The sequence below is a fragment of the Schistocerca serialis genome, chromosome 9 (genome assembly GCF_023864345.2).
Source record: "Schistocerca serialis cubense isolate TAMUIC-IGC-003099 chromosome 9, iqSchSeri2.2, whole genome shotgun sequence".
NCBI lineage: Eukaryota > Metazoa > Arthropoda > Insecta > Orthoptera > Acrididae > Schistocerca > Schistocerca serialis.
Window position 1 is genome coordinate 354462720 of NC_064646.1, and position 17103 is coordinate 354479822.

The following is a 17103-nucleotide window of genomic DNA, read 5'->3' on the forward strand; positions in this document are numbered from 1 at the left end:
TTCAGTGATTCACTCCTGCAACTACCATCTATATACCGACGACATCCAACTGTACATAAGTGCAAGCCCCAAGAACATTGCTGACGCAGTAGCGAGTATGAACGCAGATCTTTGCTCTGTTTCTCGATGGGCACAGAACCTAGGTCTGAAACTAAACCCCAAGAAATCCCAGGTCATACTTATATCTCATCCAAAGTTAATCAGTCGGTACTTTCGCGAAACAGTCCCTCAAATACTCCTCAATGGTACCCAACTACCATACCAAAAAACAGTAAAAGACCTTGGAATAATCTTGGATGAACACCTAAACTGGGAAGAACAAACAGTCACAGCTTGCCGGAAATCGCTCTCCTCCCTACATGCAATTCAAAAATTTAGAAAAATATTTCCAACCAATGTTAAACAAAAATTAGTCCAAACACTAGTCTTGCCTAATCTTTACTACTGTGATGTAGTTCAACGTGGCACAAATAATGAAAATTCGAGATGCCTCGAGCTAGTGATGAATGCTTGTGTTAGATACGTATGCAACATACGGTTATATGATCATATCAGTCCTTCATACACCCAGCTAGGTTGGATACGCCCACATAAGGCACGCGATCTCCACACGATGTGCTTACTTCATCGATTTCTCAGCCACTGGTGCCCCCAATACTTATCTTCTCACATTAAACACCTATCATCATTCCACAACCGCAATACCAGATCGGATACGTCTAGCATCTTGGCTGTACCTTTACATAACACAAAATCTTTCTCCGTGTCATTCTCCATCTCAGCCATACGACTATGGAACGCGCTCCCCTGTGATCTGCGTCTTATCCAAAACCAGTCAACATTCAAGAGGGAACTTAAGACTTACATATTAGGGACGGTATAGCCACCATTGTTGTGCCCTCCCCCTCATCTTTTTCTTTCTCCTCTCCATCATAGCTTCGAATTTTATCATTCTATTTCTCTTCCTCTAACCTATCTACCTCTTCTATATCTCTTTCACCCCATTCCATCGTCTTATGTCTCTGCTTGATGAGAATAACTCACAAGCTGCAAGAATATAACGAGAAAATTCCCAACTAGCAATAGGACTGACACTCATAAAAGAAAAATATGTTTACTTTCATATACATAGTCATTATTATTATTATTATCATTATTATTATTATTTTTATTATTCTTGATTGTTATAATTATTTTTTGATTGTTATAATTATCATTGTACTACTTTTATAATCTCTATTTTTTTTTCTTTAACATTAATACTGTATAACATGTTATATGTCCTAATTTTGTGTAGACACTGAAATTTGTTGAATCTGAGTATGCCTGGTTAGGTGTAAGAGAGGGCCTGAAGGCCCTAATCTTGCCAGGTAAAATAAATGCATAAATAAATAAATAAATAAATAAAATTCTGTGTAATTTATATCCAGCTGTTCAAGCGTGGGCGTAAAATACAACATTAGAAGCACGTCAATAAATGGCCACTGGTGGGAAATTTAAACCACCAGGCTGAATGAACATTGGGTTAGAAATGGTCTGATTATTACCTGCTGCATGAAAAGTAAATTTACTTTTAGAAAGAGATTTATACTTTAAGCAGATTCGCTCTGTCGCTGTTGGCGTCTGATCGAATGTTCTAGTCAACCCAGCGCTATCAAATCATGATGAGCAACAAAGAGATCCTTGTTAACATTTATCAATAAGGTACAACGCCATACGTCTTGAAATAAAACAAATTATTATCTGAATTAATTATTATTGATCTAATGAAATTACACCAGTGGATTAAAGCAGATGCATACATACTTGGCTCAATATGCCGAACGGAAGGGAACAATAGCCGCTAGTCGCATTTTATCGTCCAACATACATATTATAGAGTCCATTGATACTAGATCAATCACATGCTTATTCTGATTTTCATCGAGTTACAATTCATGTTTCGGAGAAATAATAAAACTAATAATTATAACTGTCCAATGGAGTACTCATAAACCAAGATTTTGTAAAGAAATTTCTATTTGCATTTGGAGGCGTTACACGGACCCCTGAAAGGGGGCAGCAACTCACGATCTTAGTGTCTTTCATGATGCAATTCAGCTGTGTCAAGTTCGATTATTGTCATTGTACAAGCCACAATTTCATCACTACTTCATAATCATAAAGTCTACCTCTAATTGAATATACCATTATACATTCCATTACTTCTCTGCTAACGTTTGTGGATAGAAGTTTTTGTAAGACTTTGTACACTTTTACAAGTCACTCTAATCTTCCGAAATGTTTGCTGTAAACAGTATACAAATACCAGTACTTTAGTTTCACATAGAGGTATAGTCCATTACAACCGAGTTAGAACTCATGTGTAGTATTATACTGAGAATGTATATGCTAGCATCTTCGTTATACAAATTTATTTACTAATTCCACAATGGTTTTATCCTGTTAGCAATAATTATAAGATTGCATAGTATAAGTTAGTGCATTTATAATGAAGACAATGTATAGAAATCAAAGAATTTTGGTCTGGTATTACTCAGTAATTACGCTTGTACATTGCAGGAATATTTTATAATTTTGGCTATTATCAATGCAGATGTTTCTTTCAGATTTGATAGTACTAATTTCATTCGTTATACATTTGTCAATTTACTTTGGTAAAGATAAAGTCATTGTAATTTGTCTCATTGGTCTATTTTGATCAGAACATTCTGAAATTCAATATTAAGTTGTTTACCTTAATAATATAGCTATGCAAGGCCACATTTACCATAGATATTTACAATTTTGGTTCAGGAAGTGTATCAGATTTACATGAGCACATAATTTTAACTTATTAAGTTCAACAGTTTACAATTATGAAATGGATTGCATTTAATGGAAGGCTTCTCAGGCAAATGGATAGTGCAGGTGGATAGTCAGTTAGAGCTGTGTGCCATAGAAAGTGGCATCAGAAGTCATGCATGATAAAGGCTCAGCAAAGTGCACATATCATGGGCTAGGATGGGTTTTCCTCCCAGCAACAGTTTATCTCGTCTCACCAGATTTATCCAAATTATGATTAGTTGCTGTCACTGCCATCAACTGAAGACTACACGTAAATTTACACAAGGGCATTAATATATGTACAGAGTTTTTACAGCCTATTATGGTCTGAAAGAAAATATGTGCTATCACATTAAGTCACACAGACACAACACATGACATCATTAATTTATGTAATTCCTGGCATAATCTATACTAGTATGAGGATTTTAGTTATCAGTATTTTAGATGGCCTCGCATATACACTCCTGGAAATGGAAAAAAGAACACATTGACACCGGTGTGTCAGATCCACCATACTTGCTCCGGACACTGCGAGAGGGCTGTACAAGCAATGATCACACGCACGGCACAGCGGACACACCAGGAACCGCGGTGTTGGCCGTCGAATGGCGCTAGCTGCGCAGCATTTGTGCACCGCCGCCGTCAGTGTCAGCCAGTTTGCCGTGGCATACGGAGCTCCATCGCAGTCTTTAACACTGGTAGCATGCCGCGACAGCGTGGACGTGAACCGTATGTGCAGTTGACGGACTTTGAGTGAGGGCGTATAGTGGGCATGCGGGAGGCCGGGTGGACGTACCGCCGAATTGCTCAACACGTGGGGCGTGAGGTCTCCACAGTACATCGATGTTGTCGCCAGTGGTCGGCGGAAGGTGCACGTGCCCGTCGACCTGGGACCGGACCGCAGCGACGCACGGATGCACGCCAAGACCGTAGGATCCTACGCAGTGCCGTAGGGGACCGCACCGCCACTTCCCAGCAAATTAGGGACACTGTTGCTCCTGGGGTATCGGCGAGGACCATTCGCAACCGTCTCCATGAAGCTGGGCTACGGTCCCACACCGTTAGGCCGTCTTCCGCTCACGCCCCAACATCGTGCAGCCCGCCTCCAATGGTGTCGCGACAGGCGTGAATGGAGGGACGAATGGAGACGTGTCGTCTTCAGCGATGAGAGTCGCTTCTGCCTTGGTGCCAATGATGGTCGTATGCGTGTTTGGCGCCGTGCAGGTGAGCGCCACAATCAGGACTGCATACGACCGAGGCACACAGGGCCAACACCCGGCATCATGGTGTGGGGAGCGATCTCCTACACTGGCCGTACACCACTGGTGATCGTCGAGGGGACACTGAATAGTGCACGGTACATCCAAACCGTCATCGAACCCATCGTTCTACCATTCCTAGACCGGCAAGGGAACTTGCTGTTCCAACAGGACAATGCACGTCCGCATGTATCCCGTGCCACCCAACGTGCTCTAGAAGGTGTAAGTCAACTACCCTGGCCAGCAAGATCTCCGGATCTGTCCCCAATTGAGCATATTTGGGACTGGATGAAGCGTCGTCTCACGCGGTCTGCACGTCCAGCACGAACGCTGGTCCAACTGAGGCGCCAGGTGGAAATGGCATGGCAAGCCGTTCCACAGGACTACATCCAGCATCTCTACGATCGTCTCCATGGGAGAATAGCAGCCTGCATTGCTGCGAAAGGTGGATATACACTGTACTAGTGCCGACATTGTGCATGCTCTGTTGCCTGTGTCTATGTGCGTGTGGTTCTGTCAGTGTGATCATGTGATGTATCTGACCCCAGGAATGTGTCAATAAAGTTTCCCCTTCCTGGGACAATGAATTCACGGTGTTCTTATTTCAATTTCCAGGAGTGTATAACTATAGATTAAGTAAAGTTCACTTCACGCTAACATGCATTCTCATCAACATACGTATATAGGTCAGGTTGTATGCTTTATTTTGAGTTGGCCCCCAATGGGGTGGACATTAACTTTTAATTATTCTTGCTGTCTCTCTGTGGAATCAGTCTGCCAACGATCACTTTAATCTGAATTCTTTGAGCTTCGGCACCATCTGCTTATGTCCATCACAGGGCGTGTCAAAAGGAAGGGGCACAATAATCACAAAAATAGGTATTACACTCATTGGTATGTCAGGACGAAAAATATCGTTCCTGCAATTCTCACATCCACAGTAATAACTTTCTCCCATGTCAGACTAACAATGCATGTCCACTACTCATCTATTACTTCCTATTTAGCACAGTTACAATATGTCACTTCACTCTCACTTATAAGATAGTCCAGATTGTTTACTGTTTAGTATCTTTTTAGTTCACTGTTTATATACTTGTGACCAAGTAGGAAGCAAAATTCTTCATATTAACAATATTTACATACATGTTCCCATATACATAGCCATCAGTACTTATTCATTTTTCTCTGTTACATCTGCTTCACAGAGGACACTAATGACGATCTCCAAGAGAATACACCTACTCGCCTGTGACACTTTTGCCAACAGATATTTATTTACAAACATAAACTGCCTACCAAAAGCAAAGGCACTGGGACAGAAAGTAGTTTTTCCTACCGCAGTTGTGCTAAGCGTGGAGAGGGGACGGCTAAATTCATCAGCACCTATAATGCTGTTCCCTCTGCTAGTTTTAATTATGTCAAACAATTGCAAATTTCTGCACAAATTACTGCAGGGAAATTTTTTGTAACATGTCACATTTGTTCATCTACCTCACATTCATTTAAGAACTGAAAAAAATAATCACTGTGTCATCTATATATTTATAAGATACCTACAACAGTACCTCTTTTATATTATAGTGCTCTTTCTCTAAGTCTCTGAACATTCCCCATACTTGTGTCTTTGATATTCCAATTTCCTCGTTTATTGCGTTTCCCTGTGGGATCCAACACTACCTTTAAGAAAAATCATGACAATTTATCTTTCTGTTCTACAGCAGTCTTGATCGCCAACAACTCCCCCGACATTCTTGCCCCTGTGCTCTTGCCTTTGTATCTGCCAGAATTTTCGTTATATCGCGTTGTGCTACTCAGTCCTCTGCTCAGTACTCTTCCAAGATTCAGTCGATCGAGTCATAATCCTCCGTGAAGATCGTGAAGGTTACTACTGTGATTATGCTCCTATAGGCGCTATGTTCCATCTGATATTTCAGGATAAAGACTTGTCATATACATGGTCCTCTCTTCCTAAATCCTCCTTGTAGTCTGTCTTTGTATGCTGTACACGCTCCTATACTCTGAAGCGGGCATTATGTAAGTGTGTGAACCACAATAGGCTCTCCAACCACTGCATGGTGCAGCATAACTTCAAATGTTCTTCTTTTACGTTAAATCTTCAGTAAATAATATCTTTACGCATTCTTTGTATCTGAATTCTCGTACTTCCTCTTCACACTCAGCAGATATTTGTTTATGTTTTTCTCAAAACAAATGTTTGTTAGCATTATGTCTGCTTCATCCCTTCCATCTAACTTCTGTATGGGATTCACAGATATACTGTATTCTGAGCATATGTTCTTCATCATTCCACAATGGCATCGTAGACAACATTTGGAATACTCGTTTCACTGTCTGAGATATATTCTTTATCTAAATGGAACACTCGTGATGTTAGTATCAATCTCGCAAACCAGACGTGCAAAGATTTTTAGTGATCAGAAATGATAATCCTCGATAGTCCTTAACTGTCTTAATTTCCTTTCCACTCAGATAATAGCGAAATTTTATCAGTAAAAATAATATTGACAAATCTTCTTTTCTAATAATAGAATAGTCTTCTTCCGATGATATTAGTGATGAAATGCGCAAATAGATTGTTCCAACTTTCATTCCTCAGGCTGTTCCCTCTCTATGATATAAATTTCCTCCTGACCCATATTTCAAACTGCTAAAGACTAGGTAGAAAGTTACACATTCTGGGTAATGCAATATTTCTGCATTAATTGTTATTTTAAGGTAAAAAATAAGCCAATCAACTGCCAGAACAACACCACCACGGGATTTCCAGAGGAATTTCAAATCACTGATATTCAATATTTACTTACTCGGTACTTCACTGTAGAAGTTGGAAAATTCTAAACATCCTCTCACCTGTCTTCGGCAGTTGTGCTGCAGGAAGTCATAGCCTTCCACAGTATCTCAGGATATGGTTCCATTTCCTCTAGTGTGAATACATACTCCAAATTATTAATGTCTTCTCCAGAAAAACTTCGGTCTCTTTAAACTGTTGGTCATATCTTCAGAGTTTTAAAATCATATTCCCACGTTGTAATAGCTATACGTGTACCATCTACATACAACGCAATCTTACTCCACAGTTGACGACCCAGCATTGCGTGTGTGTAGCTGTCGAATGAGACGTATATCCTTTGACAGCCCCGCCCTTTGCCCTTTGGTCATCTTTGATTCTGAAGCAGTGACCGATAAATAATGTAGTACTCTTAGCATCCCACAGAATGTCTAGAGAAGGAAGAAATATCTGGAACACTAATCTTTGTGTGTTTTCTCCTTTATCCCTAACTTTAAATCATGTCCTTTATCAACGACATCATCCAAACAACTGGCGTGCACGACATGATGGTGTCTCATTGTCTCATATAAAGAAGTTCTGGAGAGTTCGGAATGACGTTTAAAAACTCCTCCCGAACAGGCCATGAATGCCCAATGGTACCGACCGGCCGCCGTGTCATTCTCAGCCCATAGGCGTCACTGGATGCGGATATGCAGGGGCATGTGGTCAACACACCGCTCTCCCGGCCGTGTGTCAGTTTCTGAGACCGGAGCCGATACTTCTCAATGAAGTGGCTCCTCAGTTTGCCTCAAGGGCTGAGTACACCCCGCTTACCAACAATTTTCGACAGACCGAATGGTCATCCATCCAAGTACTAGCCCAGCCAAATTAAATTCGGTGATCTAACGGGAACCGGTGTTACCACTGCGGCAAGGCCGTTGGACGAATGATGTTTGATAATTAGAATTTCAATGGGAACAATGGGCCTGGTAGATAGTAGGCCCAGCCTTTGTCACAACAATCGAAACGAAATCTGCCACTGCTTAAAACCAGTCTAGGATGAGTTTATGGTACATGTCCACTTGCTACTATAAAGCTTCATCCAGTTTGTTACTTCAATATCAGTTGAAGTTTTTTACAAGATTACATTCTGCTGTAATACTTATAATAGCTTCCCAGTATGATATTATACAAGCTAAATTATTTGCTTGTTGTTGTAACCTATTTTTGTGCATTTTATGTAGTGATATAGTACTATGAATGTATTTTAGAAATCTTTAAGTCTACACAGGGCTTAGCCACTATTTAAATTATCCGTCTTGTATAGAGGCCCTCAAGCTGGAATAATTTCTCAGACCTTACATGACACGTAACCATCAGGTCCTAGCACTCTGATGGGTGCAGGCCATTCCCTGTATCGGGTGGTCGGGATGTCTAGAGCCCTCAACACGTCAAACCACCTATCTGTGTCAGTTGGCGCATGTATCAGTAGTTCAAAATAATGTCAGCCACTTTCCATAACTTTAGGAATAACAGCGTTATTCCGATACTTGTAACTTGCATAGCCAATATTTACTATGTGATCAAATGTATCCGGATACCTGACTGAAAATGACTTACAAGTTCGTGGCACCCCCCCCCCCCCCCCAACACCTCGGTAATGTTGCAATTAAATACCGTGTTGGCCCACCCTTATGGCAGCTTCCATTCTCGCAGGCATAATTCAATCAGGTGCTGGAAGGTTCCTTGGGCAATGGCTGACCATTCTTCACGGAGTGCTAGACTGAGGAGAGGTATTGATGTTGGACGGTGAGGCCTGGCACGAAGTTGGTGTTCCAAAACATTCCAAAGGTGTGCTGTAGAAATCAGGTCAGGACTCTGTGCAGGCCAGTCCATTACAAGGATGTTTTTGTCGTGTAACCACTCCGACACAGAACATGCATTATGAACCGGTGCTCGATCGTGCTGAAAGGTGCAATCGCCATCCCCGAATTGCTGTTCAACAGTAGGAAGCCATAAAGTGCTCAAAACATCAATGTAGGCCTGTGCTTTGATAGTGCCATGCAAAACAACAAGGGGCGCAAGCCCCCTCCATGAAAAACACGACCACACCGTAACACCACCGCCTCCGAATTTTACTGTTGGTACTTCACACGCCTGCAGATGACGTTCACGGTGCATTCGCCATACCAACACCCCGGCATCGGATAGCCAAATTGTGTACCGTGATTCGTCACTCCACACAACGTTTTTCCACTGTTAAATCGTCCAATGTTTACGCTCCTTACAACAAGTGAGGCGTGGTTTGGCATTTACCGGCGTGATGTGTGGTTTATGAGCAGCCGTTCGACCATGAAATCAAAGTTTCTCATCGCCCACCTAACTGTCATAGTACTTGAAGTGGATCCTGGTGGAGTTCGAAATTCCTGTGTGTTGGACTGGATAGGTATCTGCCTATCAAACATTACGATCCTCTTCAATTGTCAGCTGTCTTTGTTAGTCAATAGACGAGGTCGGCCTGTGCTCTTTTGTGCTGTACGTGTCCCTTCACCTTTGCATTTCATTGTCAGATCGGAAACAGTGGACCTAGGGATGTTTAGGAATGTGGAAGTCTCGCTTACAGACATATGAAACAAGTGACGGAACGCCCCATTCTGCTCTCTCACGATGTCCAGTGCTAAGAGGTCGCTTATATGGAGTGCCTGGTAGCAGGTGGCAGCACAAGGCATCTAATATGAAAAACGTATAATTTTGGATGTCCAGATACTTTTGATCGGTTAGTGAATATGTACCGATAATACAACACTATCAAATATTTCATACAGAATTTGCACGTGATTTTGTTATCTCGCTTTGTATAGTCTTCCGCGCATTGAAGTTGAAAAGTAGAAAATGTAAGCTTACACAAAAAAAAAAAAAAAAAAAAAAAAAAAAAACTTGTTGTGGGTGTACAGTGCACAGTAGAGATGAGCCAGTTGGTTATTTCGGAGTGTTAGTGACCGTGTTTATAGCGGTTTCGTGCCATTTACTTTTAAGTTATTTATAGCTGTAAATTATTTTCACTAAAGAATTCCCCAGATGATAGTATAGTTAACTCTGAGTGCTTCAAAACGCAAGATACGAGGTTTTCAACATCGCTTTTAACTCAGTCTAGGAATAATTTCTCTCCAGTATAGTCCATATTGGTGATGCTATATATCCCACAGGAATATGCTTGATAACATATGATAAGAAACAAGTAAACAAGAACAAGCGCTTATTACATCCACAGTAGTGAGATTTAATAATAAAGGAAAGCACTTCTCAATAAAAAGAAAAAAAACACAACTTCTCAGGTACTAACGGGCATACACTTGGAATACACAGTGAATAAATATAGTGGAGACTATGCCACTGGTAATCTCTGACAATGGAGGCTGAACGTTCTCGTAGTCGGCCAACAGGTACATTTTGCGATATCACTGGAAAGTCGTAGGTTCCACTGTGGTGGCTTCCGACACAGTTCTGACAGATGGACTGCTCTGAGCCAGTGCATGAACTGGCCCAGAGCTCTGGTGGAGTGAATTGCCGACGTGTTGTCTTGCACTGCTCTGTATAGCCAGGACGAGCAGGAACTCATGCTGATTTAGTTCCACATATGTGGCATGATGGAAGTGTTAGGTCCATGTTACAGAGGACCTCTGGCGGCGCTTGTCTGTAATTACTGTTGTGATCGATGCAGTCCGAGATGCAGTGCCTTGTTTATATGCAGACCCACGATACTTCAGTGTCTGATGGGGTGCCAGTCTCCTCTCACAAGTTGATTTCGCCGTCTGGGTCCATTTCCATAATCAGCGACCCCTTGTGATCGTGTGCCCTGAGCACTCTGATTGACATCCACTGCCTGGCCTGGGGATGGGTGCAGGAAGTCCACTCTCCACAAGGAAGATGGTGAGACTGTCAGAGGTGGTGCCTGAGCAATGGTGTGCCATCGGGAATTGGAAGAACATAGAACAAGAAAAGACAATCTGTGTCAGTTTCAAATGGCGTTTTCTAGGAGACTTAGTTCAAATGTCTGTGAGAGCCCATCCCAACAGCTGTGTCACTACTGCCAGAGTGAAACAGCGGCTTTGGTTGGTGTTTCTTCACCGTCATTCTCTTTCTTGTGCCTCCTGTGGGTTGAAAACTCTTTGTAATACCACATCATCAGTCAGCTGTCCTTTGACGACTAAATTTCAGTCAGTATCGATCCAGTCGTCAATTTCTTCTGCTGGAAACGCATTCAGTTCACTAGTGAATGCAAAATTAACCACTCGCGTAGTTTCGGACGCATCAGTTATCGACTCAACATCATTTACATCGCTTCCCATCACGGCTTCTTCGAACTGTTTAGGCCAATGCAGCTAACATATTGGCGAGGCAGACAAATGTAACTGACGAAGCGCCACGCCGAAAGGGTCCGATGTTTCTCGAAGGCGTCCGATAGTACTGCCAACCGCTCCGGGCTAAAAACACACGAATATTTCTGATGTTTGTCGGACTACCGGTTCTGCCGAATCATCAATTGCCGTATTATTGCGGTCTTACGGCATTTCCGTCTTCGCATGCGGAAGCCGTGTGAGGTTGTTGACGTCTTGCATGCCGTTCACTATTCTCTTCTTGAACGATCGATTTCTCATTCACATGGCGGCATGGTGATCCTGGCCAACGTGGCCACGAATATCGCTAAACGAAAAAATCACACTACCAGCAGGAGGCGCTGCTTCATCTCTCAGGTTCTCCGACGTACTTACAGACATTTCGTCTTCTTACACGAAGCATGTCATGAGTTTCTTGCATACAACCTCATTTCAAGTGCGATTTGCGAATGAGATGCTAACTGAATAATCTATCCTTACACATAGAAAATAGATGGGATCACTGTTGAATACTTTGCATGGCTTCGCTGAAATATTAATTATTTGCGTATCCAGAAATGCGGTTCACTTCATGCTAGTTTCACGTTTGTTGGATGATGCCTTCATGGTGTTACTATTATAGCACCTGTAGATCATTTCACAAGTCATTTGTGTACAACTACACAAGATTCTGCTATACGACGTGGACAATAACTGTGGTGAAATCACAATACAGTGCTTCAATTCTGCTATGGCAACCACTCGCTGAACATCTTAAAGTGCCACCCAAACTGTCCTATACCGTAACTGATGCTCTTATTTGTGTATCCGTTTCTGAAGCAGAGAATTAATAGTTTCGAAATGTTCAGTCCATATCTGTATTACCATTCACAACAGAAAACAGTATCCTCCATTTACAGTGTGGGAAATAGTTTCATTTAGGCGTAGTTATACTGAGCCAATTTCATTTATTTTCTCAAGACCTTCACTGTTTTGTGTAAATAACTGCGCTTTTCCCTATTTTGGCGAAGCCTGATCAATCATGACCGGGTCACAAACGACTACAAACGGATCACAGGAAGCCAGGAGCCTTTTACTGAAACGTAGTTAGTCTTCAAAAATGAGAGATGAGCTGCATCTGACAACTGCAGACGCACGTTCGTACACTTGTTGCCACAGGACACAGGTATAACAATAGTGACTGCATGTAATATCGAAATTCTTCTCTGTGATTCCCATAATACTAAAATTGAATTCCTCACAGATTAGCATAAACAAAGGTTTTCCTTAGTTACTCCTGGACATCGAGCAGAGTGTCAAAATGTGGGACATGGTGGGATTTTTCTTAACATCTGGCACTTTGGACCCAAGTAGTAACGCTTATCAACTTACGGTAATATTCAAATAAGTCCTTTAGATTATTCTAAACTTTGCTGAATTACGTAAGCACATGTTGTGAACGTTTCACCAGATTTCTTGTTGGTACTGTGAGTATAAGACCAAGAACGTATTTCACATATACTCACCAAATTATTCGACAAAAAATTTTTTTCCATTTATGCAATTAAAATAACATTAATGTCAAATATTTCTTGTGGAGTGAAAGACCAAAACCCTTTCATTCCAGATAGTTGGCTTCTCTGAGATTTAACTTAAAAATACAATTTAACTTTAGTTCTCAGTTTCAGTCAAAGTGGAAAGTAATAAATCTGGTCTGTGAGGTCTGTAGCAACTCTCAACAACAAAATTTTCAAGGTAAATGGCACTTTGCGATCATGTCCAACATATCCTTTAATATGAAATTACAAAGAGTATTGACTATCTGTTTGAGACTCATATTTGATTGCAAAATTTCGGTGGTTACAAGAGAGATAGTTAGTTGTCTGTCTATAGTCCATTGATATCGTTGATGCAGACTCCCTTAGCTAGGTATACTCTACTGCCCACCCAGAATTTACTTATCATATGCCTGCATTAAAATGCAGTAGTAAATTTCAGGAAGCTTTTAAAACATTTAATTTAACTGAGCGTGACTTACGAACTCTGTAAAGAGTAATTACAAATGGTGCAGGGCTAACAACGTTTGTGCCAAATTGTGCTCATAAAACTCACGAGGAACACGGCGGGGCCCGCCGCAGCTCCTCACACGAGATAAGAGCCGCCTACCCCTTGCGGCTGGGGGAAGCAGCGGCCCCAACCCTCGCTCTGGACGCTTTCGACGAAGCAGAAGCAGCGGCCTCCCCTGGCGCCATCGCCCTCCTAACGAGAACAAATGACGGCCGTTGGGATCTCCGCCAATAAGACGCGCGTGCAGAGGAGAGGCATGCCAGTGGCGTGGGGAAGGGGATTCCCCCCTCTGCCCGCCGCAGACGCTGCCGCAACAATCGTGCGGGCTGACGTATGGCCGCCGTTTACAACAATCAGCTCCTCAGGCGCTTGGGGCTGCTTGCACCTTGTCCATTTTTTATAGTGCCACTTTTTCTAGCACTGTTCTCTGTTACTGCTGTGCCCTCAAGAGCGTGAACCTTTTATCAGAGAGGGAACAACGGTTTCAGCAATTAACCTCCTACTATAGCCAGGTTAAAACAAAATGTGCTATCATGCAGAGCATGTCCATACCTTCTCAGTTTCCCACATACTACCCTCTGTAAACAGTCTTGAAAAAACTACATTAATTACGCCTGCCACACAAAACTTCTACAAATTACAGAATTTATTACAATTACAAAGAAGAAGTTTTAATTTCCTAGAGTACACTGAAAAGCATACAACTGATTATTTTGTGGATGAAATGTTTGGCTATTAAAATGCAGTAACTCTTATAAGAAACATGAAACGCCAAATATCTCGCTACAAAGACGGAACATTGTCTAACTTGAAGGGGGATACCAGATGGCGCTATGGTTGGTCCGCAAGATGGCGCTGCTGTAGGTGAAACGGATATCAACTAGGTTTTTTTAAATAGGAGCCCCCACTTTTTATTACATATTCGTGTAGTACGTAAAGAAATATGAATGTTTTAGTTGGACCACTTTTTTTGCTTTGTGATAGATGGCTCTGTAATAGTCATATGTATATATGACAACGCCGCTTCGAAGAACGAACACGATAAAATGGGATCCTAAAAATATGGCTGTAACATTGTGTCTAAATGTCGTAGCAATTGATTAAGAACTTTGGACAAATTTTGAACAAATAAATATTAACATTTTTACTTATATATACAGGGTGAGGCAGCTAAGTCATAACACCCCTTGTATCTCCCCAACTGTAATAGATACAAAGATGCCGTATGGCCAGTGAATTGCAGGGACAGGGGCTACTTGAATGCATCACATTTCATGTTTTTGCTATTTTTTAGTACAGAGATATGAGGCCATCTTTGGTTTTATTTAAATGGAATCCTGTGCAAATTTTAGTGTAACATGATGGGCATAAAAAGACGGGTTTCAAATATGTGTATATCATAATATTTAGGGAAATAGTTTTTGAGACACAGATATGTTCTCGTATCGTGTTCGTCCTTCGAAGCGGCGCTGTCCAATGCGACCTTTACTGTTGTGTAGAGTACATGATAAACGTCGCGAGTCCGTCCTTACACAAACACGTCCATTTACCCGAAAATAGTAATGCATACTGCGATATTTTAGCAAAAATTGACTGATGTCGTGCAAATATTATTCAGTTATTTCAATACTGTGGTACCAAAATAGTAGACAATATACAGCATTAAAACACACAAGATGTTAATACATTTTAAGTAACAGAAATACAAATGCAAATGAAGAGGCCCTTATTGCTTACAATTATTTCGTACGTATTTGGTTTTTATTTGAAAATATTTACTATTGACCACAATAGGAAGCAAAAAAATGGTTCAAATGGCTCTGAGCACTATGGGACTTAACATCTATGGTCATCAGTCCCCTAGAACTTAGAACTACTTAAACCTAACTAACCTAAGGACATCACACAACACCCAGTCATCACGAGGCACAGAAAATCCCTGACCCCGCCGGGAATCGAACCCGGGAACCCGGGCGTGGGAAGCGAAAACGCTACCATACGACCACGAGCTGCGGACAAATTGGAAGCAAACACACGCAAAGATGCAATATACATGCTGTACATGATACAAAACTTTACTGAAGCATGTGCTCAAAATGCTTCCCCTCTGCTGCAGTACACATTTGTAGTCGCCGTTCGAATGATTTGTGAACGGCTGCGAGGGTGTCACGTGAGATATCAGTGCATGCTTCGATGATACGTTGCTTCATATCGTGTGGCGTAGTTGATATTTGAGCATACACTTCATGTTTGATTGCTCCCCACAGAAAAAAAAATTAATAGGGGTCAAATCAGGAGACAGGGATGGCCACTTCAGCACGTCATTCTATCCAACAATCCGAGAACTTTTCATTTAACAGCTCTGTAGCCACACTGGAAGAATAAGCAGGACAGCCGTTTTGTTGGAACCACATGCACTGACGTGTAGTTAGTGGTACCTCTTCCAGCAAAATGGGCAGAACATTTCGCAGGAACTGTGCATTGTTGTTGCAATTTAGTATACCTGGAATGACGTACTGCTCCACAATAACATTTTCGACGGTGAAACACCACACGTTAACACTCCACGGTTGCTGATGCTGTACCTGTCGAAGCCAATGAGGATTCTCTACTGACCAGTAATACATATTATGCAATGTCACATTACTGTGGTTGGTGAAATCACATCAGTAAAAAGCACCCCTTGAAAAAATGTTGGATCATCTTGTAGGCAGAGCAAACCGGCAAAATTCCTGGCGCCGTTCGAAATCCACACCGGAGAGTGCTTGATGTAATATGAGGTGAAACGGATGAAATCTATGCCCTTGCAATATGAGTAGAACACTTCTCTGACTTATACCACATTCCGAGGCGATACGTCTTGACGAAACAGTAGGGTCGTTATACGCCAACGCTAGAACGCCTTCTTCACGTACCTCGCCAGTTTCAGTTTTCTGCCTTGTCCTCTGTATGGTGTTCCATGATCCCGATTCAAGTAGTTTCTTGCAAATATGTGAAAGAAACTGGCGCGTAGGACGCTAACGATCAGGTTACAGCTCTCCATATCGCTTTATTGCTCTAACAGCATTTCTTCTGCATTCACCATACACAAGAAGAATATCTAACTTTTCTTCCTTGGTGTACACGTCTGCTCCAAGAAACTGTGACGGAAATGCGATGTCTCATTACCCCAGCAGCACATTTATACCCTTCTCTCCAGCTACCTAGTGCGTCACCTTGCGGCTGTATCGCGAACCAGGAAAACGTCTTCCCTGTTAAGTAGTTTCTCAGTGGTCAACATGTAGCAGACTTTTAAATTTTGATAACTATTATAGAAACCAATTGTGATAAAATAAAAGACGAATACAGTTAAACATATAAAATTATTTAAATAATTGTGGTAATATACGAATACAGTTAGCCGTATAAAATTATTTAAATAATTGTGATAAAATGAAAGACAAATACAGTTAATCATACAAATGGTACATTATTTCCTTAATCGTACCACACTTACATACCATATCTTAAATACCATAGCCCACCGGTGTGTCCAAGCGGTTCTAGGCGCTTCAGTCTGGAACCACGCGACCGCTACGGTCGCAGGTTCGAATCCTGCCTCGGGCATGGATGTGTGTGATGTCCTTCGGTTAGTTAGGTTTAAGTAGTTCTAAGTTCTAGGTGACTGATGGCCTCAGATATTAAGTTCCATAGTGCTCAGAGCTATTTGAACCATTTTTTAAATACCATAAGAGAGGAAGCGGGATGGAATCATGGTTGGTAGTAACAATTTATTATT